Below are 27563 nucleotides of genomic sequence, written 5' to 3'. Positions count from 1 at the left end.
AATAATTTAGCTTTTGTGTTTAATGGACAGTAACAGTATATTGGGAAAGATCAGAAGAGATGACAGTTTAAGATAAGAGAGATAGGAAAGAGAAATGCCTCAGGCTGAAACGGAATTAAGAATCGAAGTGCATAAATGCTGGAGAGGGTGTGGAGAAAGGGGAACACTCTTGCACTGCTGGTGGGAATGTGAATTGGTACAGCCACTATGGAGAACAGTATGGAGGTTCCTTAAAAAACTAAAAATAGAACTACCATATGACCCAGCAATCCCACTACTGGGCATATACCCTGAGAAAACCATAATTCAAAAAGAGTCATGTACCAAAATGTTCATTGCAGCTCTATTTACAATAGCCCGGAGATGGAAACAACCTAAGTGTCCATCGTTGGATGAATGGATAAAGAAGATGTGGCACGTATATACAATGGAATATTACTCAGCCATAAAAAGAAACGAAATTGAGCTATTTGTAATGAGGTGGATAGACCTAGAGTCTGTCATACAGAGTGAAGTAAGTCAGAAAGAGAAAGACAAATACCGTATGCTAACACATATATATGGAACTTAAGAGAAAAACATGTCATGAAGAACCTAGGGGTAAGACAGGAATAAAGACACAGACATACTAGAGAATGGACTTGAGGATACGGGGAGCAGGAAGGGTAAGATGTGACAAAGCGAGAGAGAGGCATGGACATATATACACTACCAAACGTAAGGTAGACAGCTAGTGGGAAGCAGCCACATAGCACAGGGAGATCAGCTCGGTGCTTTGTGACCGCCTGGAGGGGTGAGATAGGGAGGGTGGGAGGGAGGGAGACGCAACAGGGAAGAGATATGAGAATATATGTGTATGTATAACTGATTCACTTTGTTATAAAGCAGAAACTAACACACCATTGTAAAGCAATTATACTCCAATAAAGATGTTAAAAAAAAAAAAAAAGAATCGAAGTGCACCCTGTAGGCAGCCAGCCCTCAGAGTGGATAATAACATGGTTTATCTAGGCCCATGCACTAAGGACTGAAGCTTTGGCAAAGCTTCCCTCACTCGCAAGGCTACAGAAGCAGAGAGCTCCCCAACTTTAAAAGACTAGTACCCATTTAAACAATGAGAATTCTGCAACTACTATGATATACACTGGAAATCAGAGAACTTTCTCCTGGGTGTTAGGTCCTACATAAACTTTCTGAATTCTGATGCAACTATAGAAGAAAGAAGGGGGAAAGAGGGAAGGGAAGGAGAAGAGGAGAGGAGAGGTAGAAGGCTTAAGTTATAGCTGAAACAGAATGTCCTGTCTGCCTTACAAGATGAGGCTATCAAATTCATCAGTCACGTCAGATTAAGAAGTGCTATTTTTTGCACACTTGAGTTTACTGAGATTCAGATCTGTCCTTTTCTATCCAGATGATGATTTATTGAAGATCTCAGTACTGACACACACACCCATAGTCATCTATAACAAATCAGAGCCAACCTCAGCATTTGGTTGTTTGATTCCAAAGCATATCTTCCAGAAGTCTTTCTGTAGTGAGATAAATAAATGAGTCTCATTCCTCTGAGACTTATTATAGGTTGAGCAGGGGAAGAAGGAGCATGACTGAGTAGAATAGCACCAGATTAAAAATCAGAGGACTAGGACCTTTATACTACAACTAATGCTATGTGCAAATTTCGACAAGTAACAACCTACTTGTGGTCATCAAAATATCTCTTCTAACTTTAGAGTTATACATGGCTCTCACTCTCTCATTAATAATTGTACTATCCCTGTTGGGCATAGCTTCTCAGGCTTTCCCCAAGGTACTGGATATGGCTATTAGTCACAGAACCCCACTGCAGCAACTTTGCTGCTACCCCCAAAGAAGTCTTAAAGTTTTGAGTTGCTCACCAGAATTGGGGAGGAGTAGCTAGATAGGCTCTCCTAAGGCTCTAATAAGAGTCCCTACTCTCCCACAATTCCTAGATGCTTCAATATTTGAAGAGGAGAATTCTATTGACACTTCTCATAGCCTCTTTACTTAAAATTGTAAGAGATTCCAGTTGTTAGATAAAGCTTCTGTCACCTAGAACAGGAAAAGAGTTCAGAATAATAAATTTGAAGATGGTAATAAGTAATAATAATATAATCAGTAAAAATTATTGAGGATTTTCAAATGTAACAAGTATACTGAGAGCTTTATAAGCATTATTTAATTCTCAGAGTAAATCTATAAATCATGTTCTTTTGCCAGTTCTATTTTACAAAAGAGAAAACTGAGAGGAGGCAAGAATTAAAACATGGTCCCATAGCTCACAGCTAGCAATTGACAGAGCCAGTTCTCAAACATAGTTTTATTTCATACCCAGTCTATATCATGTCCTATTTATTTAGCCCAATGGAAAAATTATTGTTGGGCTTAGACAGAAGGGGATGTAAAAGAGGTTCTGAAAAAGACAGAACAACTTATTCAACAGTTGGAAGCATAGGTCACAAATGGACAGGATAAAAGTTATAAATATTCATTATTTATAGGACTCTCATCTTTCTTAGGAAGATGGATCCTTAAGAAGGCCTGTTTTGTACTCATGTCTAAGTCATTCTCCATAAGATGATCATTCTTAGTACTGAAGATAGAATTCAGTGATGTATAGGAAATTCATTGCTGGAGAAGCTGAGACAACATTGTTCTGACTAAGAAAGAAGCCAGAACTTGTATATCTAGAGAGGCAATGTTGAAGGAGAAAGAGATCAATCAGCCAAGGGCAGAAAATGAAATTTAAGTGAACAGAAATGTCTAATAAGTAATCAATAAATTTCTGGGTAATGAGATGTGGATTTTTTTTTATATATATATATAAATTATTTATTTATTTTTGGCTGCATTGGGTCTTCATTGCTGCACACGGGCTTTTCTCTGGTTGCGGCAAGCGGGGGCTACTCTTCGTTGTGGTGCGTGGGCTTCTCATTGCAGTGGCTTCTCTGGTTGCGGAGCACCGGCTCTAGGCATGCAGACTTCAGTAGTTGTGGCACATGGGCTCAGTAGCTGTGGCACATGGGTTCAGTAGTTGTGGCTCGCGGGATCTAAAACACAGGCTCAGTAGTGTGGCACACAGGCTTAGCTGCTCCACGGCATGTGGGATCTTCCTGGACCAGGGCTCAAACCTGTGTCCCCTACATTGGCAGGTGGATTCTTAACCACTGTGCCACCAGAGAAGCCCTGAGATGTGGATCTTTGTCCCTGCCAATCAATGAAACATGTAAATCTGACATTACTAAGTCAATACTTTTGTAGTTGGAATTGATTTTTGATATGTGATAATAAATAACTGCCTCGAAAGGGAAGAGAGTGAAATCAAAGATGGTCAAACAGGGGCTTCCCTGGTGGCACAGTGGTTGAGAGTCCGCCTGCCAATGCAGGGGACACGGGTTCGTGTCCCGGTCCGGGAAGATCCCACATGCCGCAGAGCGGCTGGGCCCGTAAGCCATGGCCGCTGAGCCTGCGCGTCCAGAGCCTGTGCTCCACAACAGGAGAAGCCACAACAGTGAGAGGCCCGCGTACCGCAAAAGAAGAAAAAAAAAAAAAAGATGGTCAAACAGGATCTCCTGCTACATTCAAATTAAAACATAAAACGATAAATTAAGATAGGAGATCAAAGACACCTCAGCATATAAGCAGTCTGACATAAAGAGAAAGATATGTCAAATATTTCTACACAAAGAACTGTGAAATTTCACAAATAATTTAAGTAAATGGAGAGATATACCATGTTCATGGACATTCAATGTTAACAGAGTAAACATTTCAATTTTCCTGAAAGAAATTTATCTAAAACCATCCCTATAGGATGGGTTTTTTCAATAGAAATTCTGGTTTTTAGAATTTAACAAGTTCTATATTTAAACATACGGATTAAAATTTTTATGAATAGCTGACTCAACTTTTTAAAAAATAGAATAAAATGTTGGAAGTTTCCCCACTAGATATTAGAAAAGATATGCCCACAAATACACAGTAACAACCAAGGTAATTTCTAGCAACAGATAAATACAACAATGACAATAAATACACAACATAAAAATAGACACAGGAATATATGGGAATTTGAAATATGATTAAGGTGGCAATACCAAATAATGACAAAAACTAGGTTGTAGATGATGTTAGGAAAAACAGGCTTACTACATATAGAGAAATAAAGCTAGATCCCTACCTTGCATTACATGCAAAGAGAACTCCAAATGAATTAAAGACTTAAATGAGAAGGTGAAAGTAAGAAGGTAACAGAATAAAATGTATAAATGTATAAATGTAAAATGTATAAAATATTTTTTAAAAACTCAACAAAATGGAAATAGAAGAAAACTTTCTCTATCTGATGAAGGCCATTTATGAAAAACCCTCAGCCAACATCATATTTAATGGTGAATGACTGAATGCTTTCCCCTTAAGGAGAAGAAATTGTCTCCTCTCAGCACTTCCATTTTACATTATATTCGAGAGTCTAGAAAGGGAAATTAGACAATAAAAAGAAATACAAGGTATTCAGATTAGACAGGGAAACTATCTTCCTTTGCAGATGACATGATCTTGTACATAGATAACCACAAAGAACTATTACAGCTAATAAATGAGTTATTCAGGGTTACAGGATACATCAGGGGTCCCCAACCCACAGGCCATGGACAGGTACCAGTCCTTGGACTGTTAGGAACGGGCTGCACAGCAGAAGGTGGGTGGCAGGCAAGCGAGCAAAGCTTCATCTGTGTTTACAGCCACTCCCCATTGGTCGCATTACCGCCTGAGCTCCGCCTCCTGTCAGATCAGCGGTGGTGGCATTCGATTCTCATAGGAGCGCAAACCCTACTGTGAACTGTGCGTGTGAGGGATCTAAGTTGCGCAGTCCTTATGAGAATCTAATGCCTGATGACTTGAGGTGGAGCTGAGGCAGTGATGCTAGCGCTGGGGAGTGGCTGCAAATACAGATTATCACTAGCAGAGAGGTCTGACTGCACAGAGACCATTGTAAATCAATTGCCTGCACTCATATCAGAACCCTATCGGTGAGCGGCAAGTGACAATTCAGCTGCCTCTGTGGCAGGATTTATAGTGGTAAGGGAGCTGACGTATTTCAAGTGTACAGCTGCATCTTGTGGCAGCCTTTAAGTCAGAATCCGACACGTATTTTAGTCCGGGCATGGCCCGCCCATTATTTTATTTACCTCTCCCATCCGCGCCTCTTTCCCGCACTGCGCACTTGTCTCAGTCACAGTTTGGGTAAGCTCACAAGCTAACCCTAGCCAAAATGAGTGAAAAACAAACATCCCTGGAGAGCTTCTTTGAAAAGGGGAAAGACCCAATGATGAGAGAGCAGTAGACTCTAAGACTGCCAACAAAAAGAAAGCTGCATTTAAAAGAAAATACCAAGAGTCCTACTTAAATTATGGGTTCATTGAAACAGGTGATTCACGTTCTCCAAGCCTGCTTTGTATAATATGTGTCGACCAGCTAGCCAATGAAGCCATGAAACCTTCAAAACTGCTTCACCACATGGTGACCAAGCACCCTGCATTAAATGACAAGCCTTTGGAGTTTTTCAAAAGAAAAAACCATGAACATGAAGAACAGAAACAATTACTGAAGGCCACCAGTTCATCAAATGTGTCTGCACTGAGAGCATCATTCTTAGTGGCTAACCGCATTGCTAAAGCTGAGAAGCCCTTTACTATTGGTGAAGAGTTGATCCTGCCTGCTGCTAAGGACATTTGTCGTGATCTTTTAGGAGAGGCTGCAGTTCAAAAGGTGGTACGTGTTCCTCCTTTGGCTAGCACTATAAGTAGACGAATTGATGAAATAGCAGAGGATACTGAGGCACAACTGTTGGAGAGGATTAATGAGTCACCGTGGTATGCAACCCAGGTTGACAAGTCTACTGATATTGACCACAAGGCAACAATGCCTATTTTTGTGCAATACAGTTTTCAGGAGGATGTGCATGCGGATATGTTATGTGCATTTTTGTTGCCAACCAACACTACAGCTGCAGAACTATTCAAGTCTTTGAAATGATTACATACCAGGAAAACTGAACTGGTCATTTTGTGTCAGTATACGCACGGATGAAGCAGCTGCCATGACTGGACGGCTTTCTGGTTTCACTACTCGGATCAAAGAGATCGCTTCTGAATGTGAGTCTATGCACCGTGTCATCCATAGAGAAATGCTGGCAAGCCGAAAAATGTCATCTGAACTTAACAACATTTTGCAGGATGTGATTAAAATTATCAACCACATTAAAGTACATGCCCTTAACCCACGTCTGTTCACGCAGCTCTGTGAGGAGACGAATGCAGAGCACACACATCTTCTCTTATACACATAAGTGAGGTGGCTTTCTAAATGTAGATCACTGGCCAGAGTTTCTGAGTTATGAAAGCCGCTCCAGAGATTTCTTTTAGAAAAACAGTCACCACTGGCAGCACATTTCAGTGACACAGAATGGGTCGCAAAACTTGCTTACTTGTGTGACATATTCAACCTGCTCAGTGAACTCAATCTGTCACTTCAGGGGAGAACGACAACTGTGTTCAAGTCGGCAGATAAAGTGGCTGCATTCAAAGCCAAACTGGCGTTATGGGGGTGATGAGTAAATATTGGGATTTTTGACATTTCAAACATTAGCAGAGATTTTGAAAGAGACTGAGCCAGGGCCTTCTTTCTCCCAGCTGGTGCATGATCACCTATCTCAGCTTTCAAAAGAGTTTGAGCGTTACTTCCCAACCACAATAGACCCCCAAACTGGGAAGGAATGGATCCACAACCCATTTGTGAATAAGCCAGGTGGATCACTTTTGTCCATGCTAGAAGAGGATCAACTGCTTGAGATCGCAAATGACGGTGGCCTTAAAGGTATGTGTGAGACAACTTCAAATCTCCATACGTTCTGGATTAAAGTCAAGGCGGAATATCCTGAGATTGCCACAAAAGCACTGAAAAGCCTGCTTCCATTTCCAACATCCTGTCTTTGTGAAGCAGGGTTTTCTGCAGTGACAGCAACCAAAGAGAGATCACGGAGTAGACTGAACATAAGCAGCATACTTCGGGTGTCACTGTCCCCCATCACCCCCAGATGGACCATCTAGTTGCAGGAAAACAAGTCTAGGGCTCCCACTGATTCGGCATTATGGTGAGTTGTATAATTATTTTATTATATATTACAGTGTAATAATAATAGAAATAAAGTGCACAATATATGTAATGCGCTTGAATCATCCTGAAACCATCCCCCTCAACTGGTCCATGGAAAAACTGTCTTCCGTGAAACCGGTCCTTGGTGCCAAAAAGGTTGGGGACTGCTGGGATACATGATAAATATCCAAAAATCAACTGTATTTTTATGGAGTAGCAATGAACAATTCAAAAATGAAATTACAAAAACATTCCATTTACAATAGCATCAAAAAGAACAAAATACTCAGGAATAAATCTAACAAAATGCAAGTCTTGTATCTGAAAACTACAAAACATTGTTTAAAGAAATTGAAGACAAATATTTGGAAAGATATACCATGTTTGTGAGTTGGAAAACTTAGTATTGTTAAGGTGACACTATTCTTCAAATAGCCAAAACAATCTTGACAAAGAACAACAAAAATGAATACTCACACTTCCTGATTGTAAAACTTAATTTAAAGCTACGTAATCAAGATTGTGTAATATTCACCTAAGAACAGATATAGTTCAATGGAAGAGAGCTGAGAATCTAGGAATAAACACTCATATTTATGGTCAATTAACTTTTGACAAGGGTGCCAAGACAATTCAATAAGGGAAAAAAAGTCTTTTCAATAAATGGTGCTGAGACAATTGGAATCTACCTGCAAAAGAGTGAAGTTGGATTCCTACCTCACACCACACACAAAAGTAACTCTAAATAGATTGCAGACCTAAATGCAACAATTAAAACTATAAAATTATTAAAGAAAACATAAGAAATCTTTCTGACCTTGGATTAGGCAATAATTCCTTAGATATAACATCAAAAGTGAAGGAAAAAATAAATTGGACTTCATCAAATTAAAAACTTTTCTGCTTCAAATAACACCACCAAGAAAGTGAAGAAACAGGACTTCCCTGGTGGTGCAGTAGTTAAGAATCCACCTGCCGATGAAGGGAACATGGGTTCGATCCCTGGTCTGGGAAGACCCCACATGCCTTGGAGCAACTAAGCCCGTGCGCCACAACTACTGAGCCTGCATGCCACAGCTACTGAAACCTGTACACTCTAGAGCCCACGGGCTGCAACTACTGAGCCCACGTGCCACAACTACTGAAGCCTGTGAGCCTAGAGCCCATGCTCCGCAACAAGAGAAGCCACCACAATGAGAAGCCCATGCACCGCAACAAAGAGTAGCTCACAGTCACCTCAACTAGAGGAAGCCCTCACACAGCAACGAAAACCCAATGCAGCCAAAAAATAAATAAAAATTTAAAAAATAAAGAAAGTGAAGAAACAATGTACAGAATGGAATAAAATATCTGCAGGTCCTTTTTTTCTGAAGTTTTTAAATCACAGTTTCAATTTCATTACTTGTGATTCATTTGTTCATGTTTTCTATTTTTTCCTGGCAAGTCATATTTTCTATAACAGGACTTGTATCCACAATATGTAAAGAACATTTAAATTCAACAATAAGAAGACAAACCAACTTAAAAATGGGGAAAATTGAATACAAATTCCTTCAAAGAAGATATGGAAGTGGCTATAAGTACATGAAAAGATTCTCTACTACACTATTCATTAAGGAAATGCAAAAAAAAAAAAAAACCCACAATGAGACAGCACTTCACATCCACTTGGCTGGCTAAAATTGAAAAGGGTTGATGAATATGTGGAGAAACTGAAAGCCTTATACATTGCTGGTAGGGAGGTAGAGTGGTGGAGCTCATTTGGAAAAGAGTTTGGCTGTTCCTCAGAAAGGTAAACTTAAGAGTTATCATATGATAATATGAAGCAATTCCACTTCAAGTATATACCCAAGAGAATTAAAAATGTACATCCACAGAAAATCTTGTACATGAATGTCCATTACAGTATTATTCATAATAGTCAAAATGTGGAAACTTGAATGTCCATCAACTGTTGAATGGATAAACAAAATGTGGTGTGTCCATATACTGGAATATTATTAAACAGTAAAAAGGAATAAATTATGATATATGCTACAACATGGATAAACCCCTAAAGCATGGTTAAAAAAAAAACAGAAACAAAAGGCCACATATTTACAATTATATTTATATGAAATGTCAGAATTGGCAAATCTACAGAGACAGAAGATAGATTAATCACTGCCAGGGTCTGCAAGGAGGAAATAATGGAAAGTGATGCTTACAGGTACAGGATTTCTTTTGGGGGGTGACAAAAGGGTTCTGGAGTTAGATAATGTTAATAGATGCACAAATCTGTTAGTATACTAAAAGTTGAATTGTACATTCTAGAAGTGTGAATTTATGGTATGTTAATTATATCTCAATAAAGCTGCTATTTTTAAAAAGTCCAATAGACAAGGAGTCATAGAACCTGGATTCTAATCTAGATTCTGTTATAATTTTACAAAATGACTTCAGACAAGTTTCTACTCTTTCTGGTCTCATTCTCCTCATCTGTAAAATGAAAAATGATGCATAAGTGCCCTTCCATTTCTGACTATTTATGGTTCCATGCCTCTAACACTTCCTTCATGAAACAGTCCTTTGCCCTATTATCTAAAACTGATCTTTCCCTGCTTTGAACTCTCATAACATTCACTGCCTTGTTTTGCTACTATTTGTGCTTCATCTTATCTCCTCTACTAGAAATGTGAGACACTTAAAGGAAGACTCAGGACCGTCTTGAACATAACAGAGGTTCAATTTTTAGAGACTAGGGACATGAAATTATTTATATTTAGAAGACATTGTGTGAATGAAGCAATCAGTCCAAAAATCAAAATGTTAGTTTTGGTTTACATGTCACCAAAATAAGGGATTGGTAATTTCCCTAAATTTGACACAGATTTTATGTTATTTCTTGGCATAATAGAACTTTAAACTTGATAGAGAGTTTGATACACCACATTAATTCCCTTTTATCCCATAAAGATGAGCTTCTACCCTATTTTAAAATAGATTGCCTGTACCATGGCAGCCTCACTGATGTTGATATGAAGCATGATGAAAATAATCCAAAAATGAAAAGAAATAAAATGCTTGAACCAGTATTATTTAATTGCAATTAATCAAGTATTTAGTATTCCAGTAGGTGTTCTGAACCACATTGTTTTTAAGGAATGAAATCTTACCAATAGGAGACCTCAGTAGAGTACACTATTATTAAATCCTCATCGAGAGGTTAGGCCACTGTTTTCCTGCCGTCATTATTGACTTTGCAAAATTTTAAAAAATAGAAAATTATACAGGCTTTGCTGCTTTATATAACTTTCCATAGTGTATGTCTGACAAACTGAAATTTTTAGACTAAAAAGAAAGTTGAGTAAAAATGTAACCAACTGCTTTCTTACTTCCTTCTTTCTCTAAATACAAAAAACAATTATCTAAAAACTAATCTTCAGTTTTGTATTCTTTTCTCCACTGCTGAACTACATAATTTAACTCAAAAACATTTATCCCTCATTATTAAAAATACAAAAGGAAGAATTATGGAAAATTAGTCCTAGCCTGCTAGGATTCAGCTATAAGCTCATCCCACCACATTCCCTTTTTATTCTGCATAACTACCAGTTCGGAATACCTGACTCCATTCCTAAATGCAGGGTTTAGAAAAATTTTGTAATTGATAAGAAAAAAACTAAAGCAGCATCAAAACATGTTGAGAACCTATGCAAAATTTGGGGTGCATAACTGGTAACACCTGAGAACATTTTTTATTCTACACTTCATTTTGCATATGGGATGTACCTGAAGATCATGTTTTATAATATTGGAGGTGGTTTCAGTAAGTACCCACATCTCTCAAATGTATTGAGTTAAAACTTGTATATAGTATTATTTTTTTCATCTTGGGCATAATAACTTCTATCTTGCTGTCATTTAAAATTTGTATTTAATAAACATTCATTGAGTACTACCTATTCTTCAGGTACAGATAATAATAATACACACAAAAAATAAGATTTATTGAGTGTTAATTAGAGTACTAGGCACTATACAAAATTCTTTATAGTCTTGTCTCAATCAGCCCTAAAAGCAATTCTGTGAGAATGGTAGTTCACACTTACTATCCACATTTTACAAATGAGAAAATTGAAGGTTAATGACATGAAGTAATTTGCTCTAAGTTACAAAGCTAACAAATGGTTCAACTCTATGCTAAACAGTTTAGGGGCACACAAACAAAAAAACACCCAGATGTCCTCAAAGAATTTACAATCCAGTGAGGCTGTCAGAGAAGGAACCAAATAACAGACATGAACTATAAGTGATGATTCATGGTTCAATATGAAACCAATCAAATTAAAGATTACAATTTAAGCCATTAGTGTTATGGTATGAGGTGTGCATTGCTCAGAGTTCTCCAGAGAAACAGAACCAAGAGGATGTGTGCATAGAGGGAGAGAGAGATTTCTTTTAAGAAATTGACTCATGTGACTAATGTGACCCAGGGAAGAACTAATGTTGCAGTTCAAGTCCAAAGGCCATCTGCTAGCAGAATTCCTGTTTTCTCAAAAAAGTTTAGTCTTCGTTTTATTAAGACAACTGATTGGATGAGCCCCACCCACAGTATGGAGGGCAATCTGCTTTATTCAAAGTTCACTGATTTAAGTATTAATCTTATCCAAAAAAACACCCTCATAGAAACATCCAGAATAATGTTTGAGCAAATATCTAGGCACCGTGGTCCAGCCAAGTTGACACATAAAATCAACCATCACATGATGCTTTAAAAATATATACTAATAACTCATACCATGCCCTATGATACAGAGTCCTACAAATTTGTCTTCACCAACAGAGCTACATCCCTTGAATTGAGGACTATGTTATATTTACTTTTCTATTCTCAGTGTCTATTACAATGAGGAACATATAGAATCTTTTTAGGAACTCTTGTTGAATTAATACTAGTAGACTTGTCTTGAATTGAATTAAATTCAGTTTCTGGCCTTCTAAAATCTCTATTAAAAAAAAAAAAGGTGTCCAGAATAAAAAAAGTGCCATTGATAAATCTAGCAGTTTGGGGGCTCATAGGTCTATCAGTTTCCGTGGTTCCCCATTCTGTGGTAACAGTTATATATTAGTCATATGTTCTACATGACAAATTACTACAAACTTAGTAGCTTAAACCAGTACACACTTAATAGTTTCTGTGAGTCAGGAGACCAGTCACGGCAGAGCTGGGTGCCCTGCTTCAGGGTCTCTCCCAAGGTGCAGTGAGGGGTCAGCCAGGGCTGGGATGTCATTTGAGGCTGACTAACTGAGTCACGTCAGGGGATGTCAGTCCAGAGATGAGCCCAGATGAACCACCCTGCCTCAAAGAGAAAGATGGCGCACGAACCATCCACCTCAGTCCCATTGTCAGGAGGATTCCTGAGTTCTCCCCTACAGCCAGACACCCCCTTGGGAAGAAAGATCAGCCTCTGGGAACTGAACATTCAGTTTTCTAAAGGTTGAATTGAAAGAAACTGTTAAAACTGGAAGAAAATGATTTCTTATTATTTAGCAAGCTAAAGGTTTAGTTGATTGACCAGTTGGGATGTGTGTGTGTGTGTGTGTGTGTGTGTGTGTGTGTGTGTCTCTTACCATGCTGGAGATACATATCAATATACATATACACAAAATTTACTGTTGAATTTATACAAAATTGACTATTTCCAGTGTCTATCACAATGAGATGCACATAGAAAGGTTTTAAGACCATTGTTGAATTAAATTCAGTTTCTGGCCTTCTAAAATCTCTAAAAAGGAAACTGTTCAAAATAAATAATTGCCACGGATAAATCCAGGGCCTATACTTGTATGCACACATTATATATATACACACACAGCTTTTTTTTTGGTTAAACTATTTGAAAGTTGTTTTCAGACATCATGACACTTTTTACATTCCTCGCAATAAGTCGCCCAAGTTTGCAAAGCTGGTCAAAGGGAGTGCTGGGCTTAGAACCCTGGCAGTCTAAGGTGGAGCCTATGATCTTAATAACTGTGCCGCTGATTCAGTTAGGGAAAGGTGTAAGAAGTATGATAGGTGGAGTAGATGGGGCTCCTGTCAGCCACAGTCAGGATGAAAGCAACACCAGAGAGCTTCCGGGGAGAACACGGGAGAAAGGGGGAAAGCAGGTCAATTAAAGGTCAGAGAGATGGGAGGGGAGAGAGGAGAATTTTTATATTAGGAGAGATGACAGTCAAATGAGAAGTGCTACTAAGACAGAATCTCCCACTTTTTCCCTTTTTCTAGGGCAAAACAAACTATTTTATACTTGATATTTGAGCGTTTAAACCCCCAAAGGGCAGAGAGCAGGTTCTGCTTGCTCCTTTGGGCATCCAGTGTTGTATGCAGTCAGTTTCTTGGTCAGACAGTTAGTCTTTGCTTCTGATGTAAATGGACATAGATTTCTGAGGCATTGAGTTATCCAGTCATTAGAATTATATTTAACAGTAGATGAACAATATACCAATCCTCATGAAAGCTTTTTAAATTTATGTCTTTAACTATCATGAATATAGCCCTGAGGATCTGTAATACAGAAACAATGGTAGAGGATGTACAACATGAATATGTATTAACCCTTGCTCATAATAGCTGAAGAAAGAGCACCCAAAGAGTTAGAAAAAAATCCTCAAATTCTTTAAAGATGAAGTACCCAAGTTAGGTCAGAGGGTTATTTATTTTGTTTAAGATCGAGAAACTAACTTCATCTCTGTAATCAATACTCAAACATAGTTCTGTATCCTATATAGCTTGGTATATAACTCTTGAGAAAAAAGTATTAGGTGAAGGAAGGAAAGAAATCAATCTTAGATGTTTACCTAATAATTAAGAAATAAAAAATAAATGGAAACCAATATTGCTGATATCACTCTGCTTCCCCCACAAGGCTGTCTGTTTTATTTGCCCACTTACCTCTTCCATCCTCTTACTCTTTAAGGCAGTAACTTGCAAACTTTGTTCACAGTAACTTATGGTGAGAAATACATTTTGTACATACAAATATGTTTACAGAAACATCTGTATTTTAAAGTATTATATTTATATATATACATTTTCAATCTTTTCATTCTCTCAATTAATGAAGTATTTTTCCATCTGATTAACAACCTTGTAAAGGGTCAAAGAATCAATTTGGTTAGGTTAATAAACATTTTAGAAAAAAAGAAAATATCAAAAGTACATCACAGGAAATGTAGGTTAAGTATTTTTTTGCGAAAATTTTGTTTCAGTTTTGTATGTATGTAGGTGTGTGTGTTCTGGACACAAAGTAAAATGTATTTCTCACAGGGGGGCGGTCTTAGTCAAAAATGTTTGACATGTTACTGTTTTGTGGCATTGCAGTTTGAAAGACACTGCAGTCTACGGGACCACAAGTAACTACCCTTATCTTCAAATAAGCTCTATTGCAGTGTTCAGAATGTTGAAAGTTTTCATTATGTCACATCTCAGTGTCTTACTCTCTGGCCAAGGGGAAAATGAGTTTGAGAAATGTGACTACACAGAAAGCCATTTGGGCGTATGGATCAAAGAAACACTGAATCTTGATGTTCTGCTCGTTTTTAGATTCTTGGAGCACAAAAAAGGTAGAGATAAATGCAGACAATATCAAAAAAGCAACAAATGCTTTCAACACTAAAAATGCACTTACAAGGAACTACTATGGGGACTGAAATTGACATACTAATAAGAAAACAGTAGCTATTTCTATATTGACTGAAATACCATGATTGAGCAACATAAATTCTCTCAAATTTGATGTCGGAAATGTATGGTTCTGGTGCACAGGAAGAGGGCTTCCTTCTTAATTATACATAAGCCTATTTTCACCAACAGCAGATTTCTATGGTGAGAGCCACTATAAATATCTGGAGGCAAAGATAATCAGATAAATATGAACTGAGTATATGGCCCAAGAGGATAGCATGACAATTGTTAAAACTTAATAATCAAAGATAAATAAAACTTTTTATCTTGGTATAAAAGAGGCATTTTATAATCATGGGAAGAAGCTCTTAGTAAGGAGAAGGGTTGAGTTGATTCCTAAAGAACATTTTGTCTTTTTATGTTTTAACAGTAAGAATTATTAGATTAAAAAAAAAACTTTGAAAAAAAATCAGCAATTACAGTTGAAACAGGACACAGCAGCTAAACCAAGAGAAGATATAAGTAGTGCATTGAACCAAGGGGTTTGATAAGATTACCTAAAAACTTTGTCCTTTTCTAAGGACAAAGATGGATTGAAGTGGTGATGATGATCCCTGTAAATTCTCTCGTGAATGCTCTCATTTTCTTAGTGAGGAAAAAGATACTGGGGTTTGGAAAGAAAGAAAAATATTTAAAATCCTCATCAAGAGAGTGGGGAAATGAATCTTTAAAAAAACATCTAGCATGATTGCCTTGCAGAATTAAGGCTCTACTTCTGATTTCAAGTCAATATGGCTGTGTGTTTTTCTCCAGATGATTTTAGTTTCAGAGTTGCAGATATGGAGGAGGGAAAGAGTTGGTTTTAACCAGGATTATGGATCTGCCAAATGACTAAGGCAATGAGAGAGGAGCAAGGGAGTGGTGGGTGTTTACAGGGGAGTGATTATAATGATAAAATTTAATCTGGAAGGATGTGAAGTCAATTTAAAAAATAGGATCAAAAGATCAGAGGTCTCATTGGGGTCAGTGGATGGCTGGGGTCCTAATACTAGAGAGAGAGGGCTGGAAAGATAGGATGTGGCAGTGATAGAGTAGGATAGTTGATACTGAGGTTATGAAGGAGCCCAGGCCTGAGCATATGATAGTGGCTAACATTAGGTTGAGGACAAGATCACTGGAGGAAAGGTGGTCAAGGAATTGGTAGACCAAAGTGTTAGAAGAATCACCGATACATCTATTGAAATCTACCATAATTAAACAGGAGTGTTATTGGAGAGAATGAAACAGGTGCTTTTATCACCAAGAAATCAGGAAAAATAACCCAGGAACCCAAAAATGATGGCAACAATGAGGGACAGGTTTAATATCATGTGATGGCATAAGATTCATGGCTGGTTGTTTTTAGAAAGGAGATGGGGAGAAACATCTGAAAGTAGCAATGAGGAGCCAGGAGGACACCTACGCCACCTCCAGATCATTAGACCTATTAGGGCTCTGAGAGAAAAAGCAGCCACCACTTGAGGGGTTACAAGGAAAATGTGACCTTAGGGAAGAGTCAAGTTTGCCTTAGAGCAAGAGAGTAAAGAGAGGCTGAGGATATACATCATTCTGCTACCAACAGACTCTGAATTCAGGGAGCACAACAGGTGAGTTTCAAGACTTGGGGAGGGTGAAAGGAATAAGGCAGTGGTTTTCCACTGGGACCACAAGTATCCACGTCACCTGGGAACTTGTTAGAAATTCCAATTCTTAGGCCTGACCCTATGCCTACTGAATCAGAAGCTAATTCAGGCCCAGCAATCTGTGTTTTAGCAAACCCTCCAGTTGATTTTGATATGCAGTAAAGTTTGGGAACCACTGGAACAGGAGCAGATTCACTTGGGCTTACACTGTAAAAGAGGAGGGTGACCTGAAAGTCTGGGTGTTTTATGGTGGCTGACATCATCATGGATAGAGGACAGAATGAGATTATGTCTGGTTTCAAAGCAGACAGTGGAGAGGAGTCTTGAGTGTTGGGGAAAGGGGGAGAACAGGGAAAAGCAGGTTCTAGGACTTTTCACCCCTAAAGGTCTAGAGCAGGGGTCCCCAACCTGTTAGGAACCGGGCTGCACAGCAGGATGTGAGTGGCGGCCTAGCGAGCGAAGCTTCATCTGCCTCTCCCCATCACCCCCATTACCGCCTGAACCATTACCCCCTCCGCCCCCCCGGCCGTGGAAAAATTGTTTTCCACAAAACCGGTCCCTGGTGCCAAAAAGGTTGGGGACTGTTGGTCTAGAGGATCAGAGATATAAATTTTCCCCATCTCTTTGGCATGAAGTGTCACTATTGTTCCATGTTGTCACCACACTAGAGCTTATGCCCATCAGTATCTCTCTTCCTTTCCCTCCATTTTGTCTATCTAAATCAAGTCTTTTGATTACAAGTCACAGAAAGCCACTGTAAATAGCTTAAATGAATAAAGGAAAATTTATTCTAAGGATATAAGGATTCCAGGGCAAAAAGGGTAATGATACCTGGTAAGGAGTTTTCTCAGTGTGTCTGTGTGTGTGCGTGTGTGTGTGTGCGTGTGTGTGTGTGTGTGTGTGTGTGTGTGTGTGTGTGTGTATTTCTAGGACAGTCAGGGTTAGGTAAGTACCCTGGTCAGCAATAGCTTCAGATCTGGTATCATAGAATGCAAGCATGGTTGTCCGGGGCCGTCTGTATGAGCACAGTTAGGAAGGGGGGCATTTCTCAGAGGAGTGTCGGGGGCTGGGCTGCCCCCCCCAAAATGTGTTCACTACTGACACTTTGTTCTAAATCACAGACTTAGCATAATTTAGGTGGATAAATACCTAGTAAATTTCTTTCAAATGGAAAGTGGGATAGCACCTTGGCTAAGTATATCTTTTCTAATTGTTTTAAACACTGACTTAATAATTTTAAGAAGCTTTTTTGTGAGACAGAGGGTAGCAGTTACCTTGAAATTGTACCATATATACTTAGGCAGCATTTAATAGATCAAAATGTTTCCTCTCATTGACTTAAATAAGATAGACCTATCATTCTGGATATTTATAAGCCTGATGTGTGCATGTGCAAGTGTGTGCACGCACACACACGCATGAGTATATTTTGTGTTGGATGTGTGTGCTTTACCAACTCTACCTGTACCATATATGACTTCTGTAAGGTAACAAAGTACGTTTCACACTTTTGACATTATCACAGACCTTTGTTGAGTAAACTTTCCCCAAATGGATTTTAATTGAATAAGTCTTTTAACTTCTCGGACTCCCCAAATATTTTATTACATTTTAGTAATACTTTTTACTCTTCTATAAGTTATTTCTATATATCTGTAAGATACAAGCAGGAACAGAAGCCCTAATATAGCTAAAGCCAAATGACAAAACAGACTCAAAACATGCATGAAAACCCGGCTCAGAAGGGACCCTCTGTGTGGTCAATGGCCTGTGCCTATGTTCAAGATCTTTTCCTCCCTCCTTGCTGTCTCTCTCTCTCTCTCTCTCTGCGTTCTCACTTGGTCTGTCCAAATGCCATACTTCTGGGGTTTTTCCTTATTCACTTTCATTACTTGTGATGATATTTTCTCTTTCATGTCTCAGGAAAATATTTGAACAGCATTTATAATGCTTGGCAAGCTTCTGTTTTTCTGGGTGAAGGCTCAGAAACCAATATGTTTATGCAGAACAGATATCGAAGCTTCCACAGACTAAAAAATACAAGTGTACTGCCCTCGTTTTTATCTCAATTCATCTTATTCATGAGATATTTAAAGGAAATAAAAACAGGCATAAAAGTCTTCAAAATACCCATCCAGTTGTGCAGTAGTTCATTTTTTTAAACAAACTGATTATGTGTCATTGCTTTGATGATGCCAGGCAGAATGGAAGGTGTAGGTGTTACTAATAGTTTCATAATGTTCTGGATTTGGATAACATTTCTCTATCTTACTTATTGGAAAAAATTACTTGGTCCCAGGCTATTTACATTATTTCTGTATTGATGTTACTAAGTGGAGAAAAATGCCACAAAGAATTTCTCAGTTCATAATCATTTTCATTTTCAGTACTTTTCCACTTCATTCATTGTTCTCTTGCAGAAAGACAGTGAGGGGTGGTAGAACTCACACTGATTTGGGGAGACCTGAATTTTTCTATCATTTCTGCAAATAGGTGAGGTTGAGGGCAAGCCCCTTAGATCAAGCAATATTTATAAACACAAACTTTTAGAATCTAACACTAAAACAAAAGCTTGCTACATAAGTTTTAAGTGAATGGATTTCTTGGTAAGCCCCTCTTCACACACCTAGACACTAACAGAGTAAGTTTTCTTTAAAACCTTGTCTTTAGTCAGAAAGAGAAAAACAAATACCATATGCTAACACATATATGTAGGATCTAAAAAAAAAAATGGTTCTGAAGAACCTAGAGGCAGGACAGGAATAAAGACGCAGATGTAGAGAATGGACTTGAGGACATGGGGAGGGGGAAGGGTAAGCTGGGACGAAGTGAGAGAGTGGCACGGACATATATACACTACCAAATGTAAAATAGATAGCTAATGGGAAGCAGCCGCATAGCACAGGGAGATCAGCTCGGGGCTTTGTGTCCACCTAGAGGGGTGGGACAGGGAGGGTGGGAGGGAGACACAAGAAGGAGGGGATATGGGGATATATGTATATGTATAGCTGATTCACTTTGTTATACAGCAGAAACTAACACAACATTGTAAAGCAATTATACTCCAATAAAGATGTTTAAAAAAAAAGAAAAAAACTTGTCTTCATTACAGGTAGACCAGTTGTATAGTCTGTCTAATCTGGACAACACAGATTTGATACCACATGAGGCCTAAACCAGTTAAGACTTAAGTGTGCTTTCATTTGATGTTTTCTTTATGTTTAAAACCACAATGCCGGGAATAAATGTTGAATTAAATGTGTATATTTTGCATAACCACAGTATTTGCCAGTGACACATGCTCTTCACACAGAAAGAATTCACAGGATGTGAGTCTCCCAAACGTTAAAGTGTATCTAAATTAGGAGGAGTAAAGACAGGGGAAGAGGGGGAGAGAGAGAGAGAGAGAGAGAGAGGAAGGGAAGGAAGGAGAAGGAATGGGTACCAAGTTCTGAGCGTATATAATTTACAGCAGCACCCTATATAGGATAAAGATATTATAAAGTAGTGTAGATATTATAAGTAGTATCATCATAACAGAAAACAAAATAAAACAAAAAGTAGACACAGGAGAGTTAGACAGAAGTCCAGTAGAAGTATTCCAGTTCCTGACGGCCTTAGCAAGAGGGCTGAGGAAGAGGGCACTGTGGAAGGAAGGATGTGAAAAAGGGAAAGAGGAAAAGTCGGGCGACTCCATCCTATGAATGGGAGGGTGAGGATCTTTGCTGACCTTCCCCCAATCCTGTGGAAACTGAGAGAAGGAATGAGACCAGATAGCCCTCCTTTCCCTCACCCTCCACATCCAGCACCAAATCCCATCAAGCCCCCTAGGGACACTGCTCCTGACTGCCCCTCACACCACTTTGTTCTCCCTAACACAGGGCTGCATGGCCACCAGCTCATCGCCTCCGCCCTGGATGACTGCAGTCACCTCCCAACCAGGCTGTCAACCCCAGGCTTCCTCCACCACCACGGTGCCTTGCCAACTAGAAACCATAATGATTTTCCAAAACAAACCAGTCGTCACCTTCAGCCATTGTCTTCAAGATAAAATCCACACTCCTTCTCAGCCCCTTCCATCCCTACCTCTGCAGCTTCATTTCTCACCTTGGGATGGAAGATGGCAGGGAAGTCGTATATTTGTCCACAGTCTGGCACTAGCTGAATCACCTGGATGACATCATACTTTCCACACATTTCTATACCCCCCTACTCATTGCCTGGTGGCCCTAATTGTCTCCTCACACCCCCTCCACCCCTACCCCTGCCCTTCACTTTTCTCAGACAACTCTCTAAAGTCCCAGGCCCCAAAGGCAACATAATATATCAGAAGATGCAGAGGCGCCATTGAAGAAACTCTTATGGGCAGAATCGAAATGGAAGTGTGCTTGAGGTCCACCCATTTAGGTAGGCATTCTCTTTGGGATACTCTTCTCCTCCTTTATATCCATTACACTCTCATTAAAAGGCATTAGATTAGACCTCAACCCATGGGGGGACAAGCCCCTGGATGGCACCCTGCCCTTCTCCCCACCAGACACCAGCCATCGCCCAGGGTCCAGCCAGCGCTTCCTGACAAGCTGGAGCGGTTTACCTTCTGGAGCCTCTGCAGGGGCTAAATGCTCAGACCTCCACCCTCAGCCTGACAACCTGTCTCAGTGTTGAAAAACAGTTCAAGGTAGCACTTGGGACCAAACATGTCATTTTCCTTGTCAAAATGAAAGCTGTAAATTTTAAATCTAATGCTTAATGTATCCAGATATTGAACACAGGGAATTTTATCTTCAGCTTAATGGTCTGTCTAAAAACATCAAAAAAGATTACTTAAAAACTCTGGGCCTCAGAGGTCCTATAAAATTACACAAAGCAAGCCCCACCCCCCATCAATTCCTCCAAGTTTTAAAAAATTTATTGGAAAACACTTATGCAATATATGAACTCCTTTTTCCTTAGCCTTAGATACAGAGACTGTGTGCTTGATTGCTGGGGGGTGGGTAAGAAAAGCAATAGGATAAGATGAAATTTTATTAGATTACAATCTAAAATTTTAATAGACTTTCTGCTTCTGGGAATGGATGGCAAACCTTATTCAGCATCTTCTTGAGCAGGGAAAATGTAAAAGCATGGCTTTCCTCCTTTAATATAATGTGACAATAAAGAATGGCAGAGCTTTTTAATTTTCTTTTTAAATTCAGATATTTGTGAAGACCTGATTAGAACAGAAAGACAGGAGAAGGTAAATGAAAGCAATAGAAAGAGAGTTAGAATGTAATTATTTTCTCAGTAAAAGGAGACTTGGATTCAAAGGTAATTGTTGAGATTTTAGGAATAGAGAAATTATAACACTGGACCTAAGCAGCTTTATTAAAAACTCACCCACAAGCATACATTAATCTGAGACCTTAATATCCACTCCACGGCCAGAGTATCTGTGGTGCAGTGATGCGTTTGCTTCCAAGGCCTTACTGACATAACCTGAAAAATTCTTTGTTGACACAAACAGAATCTTTATTGTCTCTAGTCTATAAAGAGAGACAGGGAGTGTTTTGCATACAATTGCTATCTTTCTGCCCAGCAAAAATTATGAACCATGAAGTTTAGAGGGGTCAAGACTGCTTTCAATTGTTGTATTAAATCCAAGACCTCATCCTGTACACGGCTGCCTGTTCTAGAGAAGAGTGCTGCTAATTAGGGGGAGAAGATGTTTGGAAAACTGGAAAACTTCCAAGTTCCTCCTGAATTCAGAATTTCCAACATTTTTAAAGCACTATAGATACACAGATGGTAATAGTATCATTTGCTTTATCCGCCTTAAGAGTGCTCTCTGATGTATCTGCTTCTGAGATAATAATAACTCCATTATGGATCCCACATTTAAGGTTCTTACTTTAATGCCCCAGCATTTTGGTGCACGTCTGGCTGACCCACAACACAGCAGCCTCGTTAAGGATAACTCCTGGGCTGAAACAGCATCTAACGGGTTAATGAGGCTGGGCAGTGTCAGCCTGTAGCAGCTGCTCAAGCAGCAGGCTGGGAAAAGCTCTGTTGATTTCCATTCTTCACTGCTGAGTGATGAAGGGCAACCTATATGCTCAAAGTCTAGTCAGGCCACAACCTGTACTGATGTACAAAAAAATTCAATTCAATCCATGCCCCAGGTCAACAATTACTCCATGATATATGATATGAGGGTAAAGTCAACGCGTTTACAGTGTATAAGGGGCTAAAACCACGGGGCTTGGGAGCTTAGCCACTATTTTGTTTATCCTTTACTGGGGAAAAGATTCTATTAGCTCCGATCTAGAATCTGAATAATTCTTTGATCCACGATTATATACATCTTGATTCATTTTATTGATGCTTTCAGCCATGATACTGCTCATCTGGTCACTTTGGATCTCTGCACTCATTTTGGGATACAGAGCCCCAAACTCTACTACTAAACATAGCCCACTGCTTTCCAACAAAAATACTAAGTTTTCAAAGATTAAATAATTTTAATATGAAAAAAGAGTTTGTCACAAAATGTTCTCGATACACCTGAAACATCTCCTTTGTTTGAATTCACAGAGTGGAAGAATCACCTGGAGTGCTTCCGAAAAGATTCCTGAAGCCCACCTCCAGGGATTCTTATTCAGTAGGCCTGTGGTGGGGTCTGAGAATTTACATTTCCGAAAAGCTCACAGGGGCCACCAGTGTGGCAGGTCCACCAACCACACCTCCCCCAGCAGCACTGTTCTAGAATGCTGCTTTCTTTCTTTTTTTTTTTTTTTCGGTACACGGGCCTCTCACTGTTGTGGCCTCTACCGTTGTGGAGCACAGGCTCCGGATGCGCAGGCTCAGCGGCCATGGCTCACGGGCCCAGCCGCTCTGCTGCATGTGGGATCTTCCCGGACCGGGGCACAAACCCGTGTCCCCTGCATCGGCAGGTAGACTGTCAACCACTGCGCCACCAGGGAAGCCCTAGAATGCTGCTTTCTTAATCTTCTTTCTCAGTCTCCTTTTCTGGATTTTTCTTTTTTTTTTTTTCTTTTTTTAATTGAAGTATAGTTGATTTACAATGTTGCATTAGTTTCAGGTGTACAGCAAAGTGACTCATATATATATACATATATATGTGTGTGTGTGTGTGTGTGTGTGTATATATATTCTTTTGCAGATTCTTGTCCCATATAGGTTATTACAAGATATTAAATATAGTTCCCTGTGCTACACAGTAGGACTTCGTTGGTTATCTATTTTATATATAGTAGTGTGTATCTGCTAATCCCAAACTCCTAATTTATCCCTCCCCACCGCCTTTTCCATTTGATAACCACAAGTTTGTTTTCTATGTCTGTGAGTCTGTTTCTATTTTGTAAATAAGTTCACTTTCACCATTTTTTAGATTCCACGTATAAGTGATATAACATGATTTTTGTCTTTCTCTGTCTGACTTACTTCATTTAGTATGATAATCTCTAGGTCCTTCCATGTTGCTGCAAATGGCATTAGTTAATTTTTTATGGCTGAGTAGTATTCCATTGCATCAATATATATATATATATATATATACACCCCACAGCTTCTTTATGCTGGATTTTTCATCTCCATGACCTCTAACTTGACGTGTTCTAAAACTCAGGCCTACATATCCTCTATCTTCCCTCTCCAAGCATCTCATTCAATCCCCTGGCTCTATATCATATCTATAAGCTGATAAAGCCTGATTTTCCCCCCTAAACTCATGATTGTGTATCTACTTGCTATTTGACAGCTCCTGATTCTCCTGTCAAATCCGGTCCTCTCCACTGTTCTCCAACTCAGCAAATGGCACCAACACTTATAAAACTGTTCAAGCCAAATCCTTCATCATCCATAGCTCTTCCCTTCTCCTCACATCCCACTCCAATCCATCAGTAAATCTCATTGGCTCTCTTTTCAAAATATGTCCAGAATCAGGCCATTTCTTACTGTCTACCCTGGCCAAGCCCCCATCATCTCCTGCCTGGATTACTGCTATTATTTTCCAGCTCATCTTCCTACTTGTTCCCTTGTCTCCTACCCTACTACCTACACAGAGCAAACAGGGACCCTTTAAAATATGTCAGTTCTCCTTCACTGTTCTGCTCTCATCTCTCTCCATAGAACTCAGAACGAAAAGCTGGAGGTCTGACAGTATCCCTTAAGGTTCTCCATGATCTGATCACATTCCCCTACACTTCTCTCACCTCCTATGCTTGCAGTTTCCCCCTCACTCACACATTCTGGCCACACTAGCTTCCTTGTGCTTCCTTTCCCAAGCCAAGCATATTCCTGCCTCAGTGCTTCTGCACATGCTGTTTCCTCTGTCTGGAATACTTTCCCCCGGTTATCTCCAAGGCTCACTCTCTCAATCTGTTCAGGTCTCTGCTCAGATGTCTACCATAGGGGCTTCCCCAGATCCCTCTTTAAAAGAGACACAGCCCCGACCCACGACACTCTCCAATATCCTTACCCAGTTTCACCTTTTTTGCCTTGGCATTTATCATCCCTGGTGACTTCTTATTTATGCATTTGTTCATGGCTTGCCTCCCTCCACCAGGATGCAAGCTCCATGAGGGAAGAAATGATTTTTATATCCACTGTTACATTCCCGGTACCAGAAATAGTATCTGGTCTGTTGTAGGAGCTTGATAACTATTCAGGGACTACATGAATAAACTGATTGAAAAGTGATCATTTTAGTTTGTAAAAAAAAAAAACAACTGACTGTTTTTTTTCTTCCTCTCTAGAATTGATCCGTGATTCTTCTCAGCCTTAATCACTTTAAGATACAATGTTTCTGCAATATTTACTTCAAGGGAATTATATGGATAATTTATTTCAGTAAAAATTACCCAAAAGACTGTTTGTGCAAGTTTTGGTTGCACACTCCCAATAAAAGTCTGCAAAACTCTCAGGCCACTCCACCTCCTTTACCCCACACCCATTTTCCTCGAGTCCAAGACCGTTAGCCTGAGAAACAGGATCTTTTTAAGACTGTAAGCTCAGGAAGAGCTGCTGAGTCTATATAGCAAGCTGACTGGTCACAGGTAGTCACAATGTTGGACAAAGAATGTAACATTTGAAACACTGGCCACTGCATAGAGTGATACTGCCTGTTTGAGATGCTACCAAAGCTAATGAAGGCAGCTCCAGAGTCCTCGCAGTTGATAAATACAAGATGGAATAGTTGGAGAGTTGGGTAAAGAAACCAGTATGAAAAGAGCTTTGGAAAAATACTCGGCAGTACACTGCCGCCATTCATCCCTTACACTGAAAACCTGTATTAGTGCTTAAAATGACTCCTCTCACTAACTTTCCACACCAGCTCAACCTCGTTTAACTCAATGCAGGCTCCCAGGCTTCTACTCTGAACTCCACTGTCTTTGCGCTTTTGAAAGAGTAGTGACATTGATAGTTGAACCTGTGGACCATCTTGCATGTTTTCTAATGTGATTTGTTGGGCCAAGGCTTGCCATGAAAGGCAAAACTATTAAAAAAATAAATGCGTGTAGAGATTAGAGTCCACATTTTGAAATGTCAGTAAATACAGTATTTGTGTGACAGATCATAATGATTTGTAAAAGGCGGCCATATGTGTATCAAGCTCTCAGTCTTCCTAATGTTTTTTTCTTAAAAAATCTTTTATTTTTAAATCTGAAAAAAGCCAGCATTAAAAGAGAATCATCTTTCAAATTTTGGGAGGAATGCAGACTAAAATCCCACGTCCTCAGCCCGTGGATTTTTCTCTTTCAAAGAGAAACCAGGGGAACGTTCCCAGCTTGTGCGTTCCTGTCATATTACAACATTGAGGGCGATAGAAAGATTTAAGAAAAAAGATATCAAGGATAGAACATTCATGTCAGTTCTTCAGTCTTTAATGTACTGTTTCACTACTTAACAGTGCCTAAAGGTAGTTTGCCGGTATACTCTCACAAATAGCACCATTAACAGAATTTTACATGCCTAGGTCACTTTCCTTTGATCCCAAAGAAGTCTTAAACACTGTACAAACAACAGACTGGAGGCTACATCCCTGAAAGACAGTCACTTCTGGGGAGCAGAGGTGGTGCCTGACATAGCAACAGAATGTACAGGATAATTTCAGACAAAGAACAAAAGCAAACGATGGTCCTTCTGAAAACTACTAAGGATGTTAAGTGTTTTCAGAGAGTGAAATCAAACACAATGGCCTAAGGCCAGTGGAGAATTTTCCTTGGAGACAGAACCTCTGCTTAAAAGTGATTAAGTACTTAATGGTCACCACAGACCTCCAAATTTCATAGTTCCCTATATGCAAACCATGTCTCCAAATGCACTGAAATTACATCTCAGGCATAAGCTTTCTTTTGTTCTGATGCCAGTTTGTAAGAGATCTTTACATGAACAAAAGCTTGTCTTTACAATAACCATCTTTCTTTAGAAAAGGCAAGCAATATACTTTTGGGATGCCAAATCGCACAATAGAGGAAACCAAATAATTCCAGCGAGGTTTGATGAGCCCTCAGCAAATCCTACAACAATTCTAGTCATCTGTCACTCAGGAAGTATCTCATAAAGAACTGTGTGGCATTGCTACTGTCTATTACCTGCAATGTTCCTTTTGGTTCACTTGAGATTTTTAAAAAATATATAATGAATGCATTCAATAATTGTTTGAATTGCTGCTGTGCATTCTATCATAAATGGTTTATGGATAACCATCAATTGGTTCTGCTCATCAGTCTAACAAGTGCAATGTACTACTCAGAGCAAAGGATGACTATTTATTTAAGAGATCTTGGCAGGAAAATTTGTTGCATGCCACAACTTTACAAAGAACATTAAAATCAATGACAATTTATAAACCAAAAGCTGGGAATTATGCTTTGGATTCCCATAATTCATCAGAATAAAGCTGTCAGATACCTTTTATTATAAATTAATAGCGTGTTGTCTAAGAGCCCTGTGGAACAGATGTTTTGCCAGTTCAGTACTGACATCTAGTGGACAATGAAAAATACTCCCCCCTCTCCTCCCAACTCTGGAATTCACCTCTT

This window comes from Delphinus delphis, chromosome 11 (assembly GCF_949987515.2).
Source record: "Delphinus delphis chromosome 11, mDelDel1.2, whole genome shotgun sequence".
Taxonomy (NCBI): Eukaryota; Metazoa; Chordata; class Mammalia; order Artiodactyla; family Delphinidae; genus Delphinus; species Delphinus delphis.
This window is presented reverse-complemented; position numbering follows the sequence as displayed.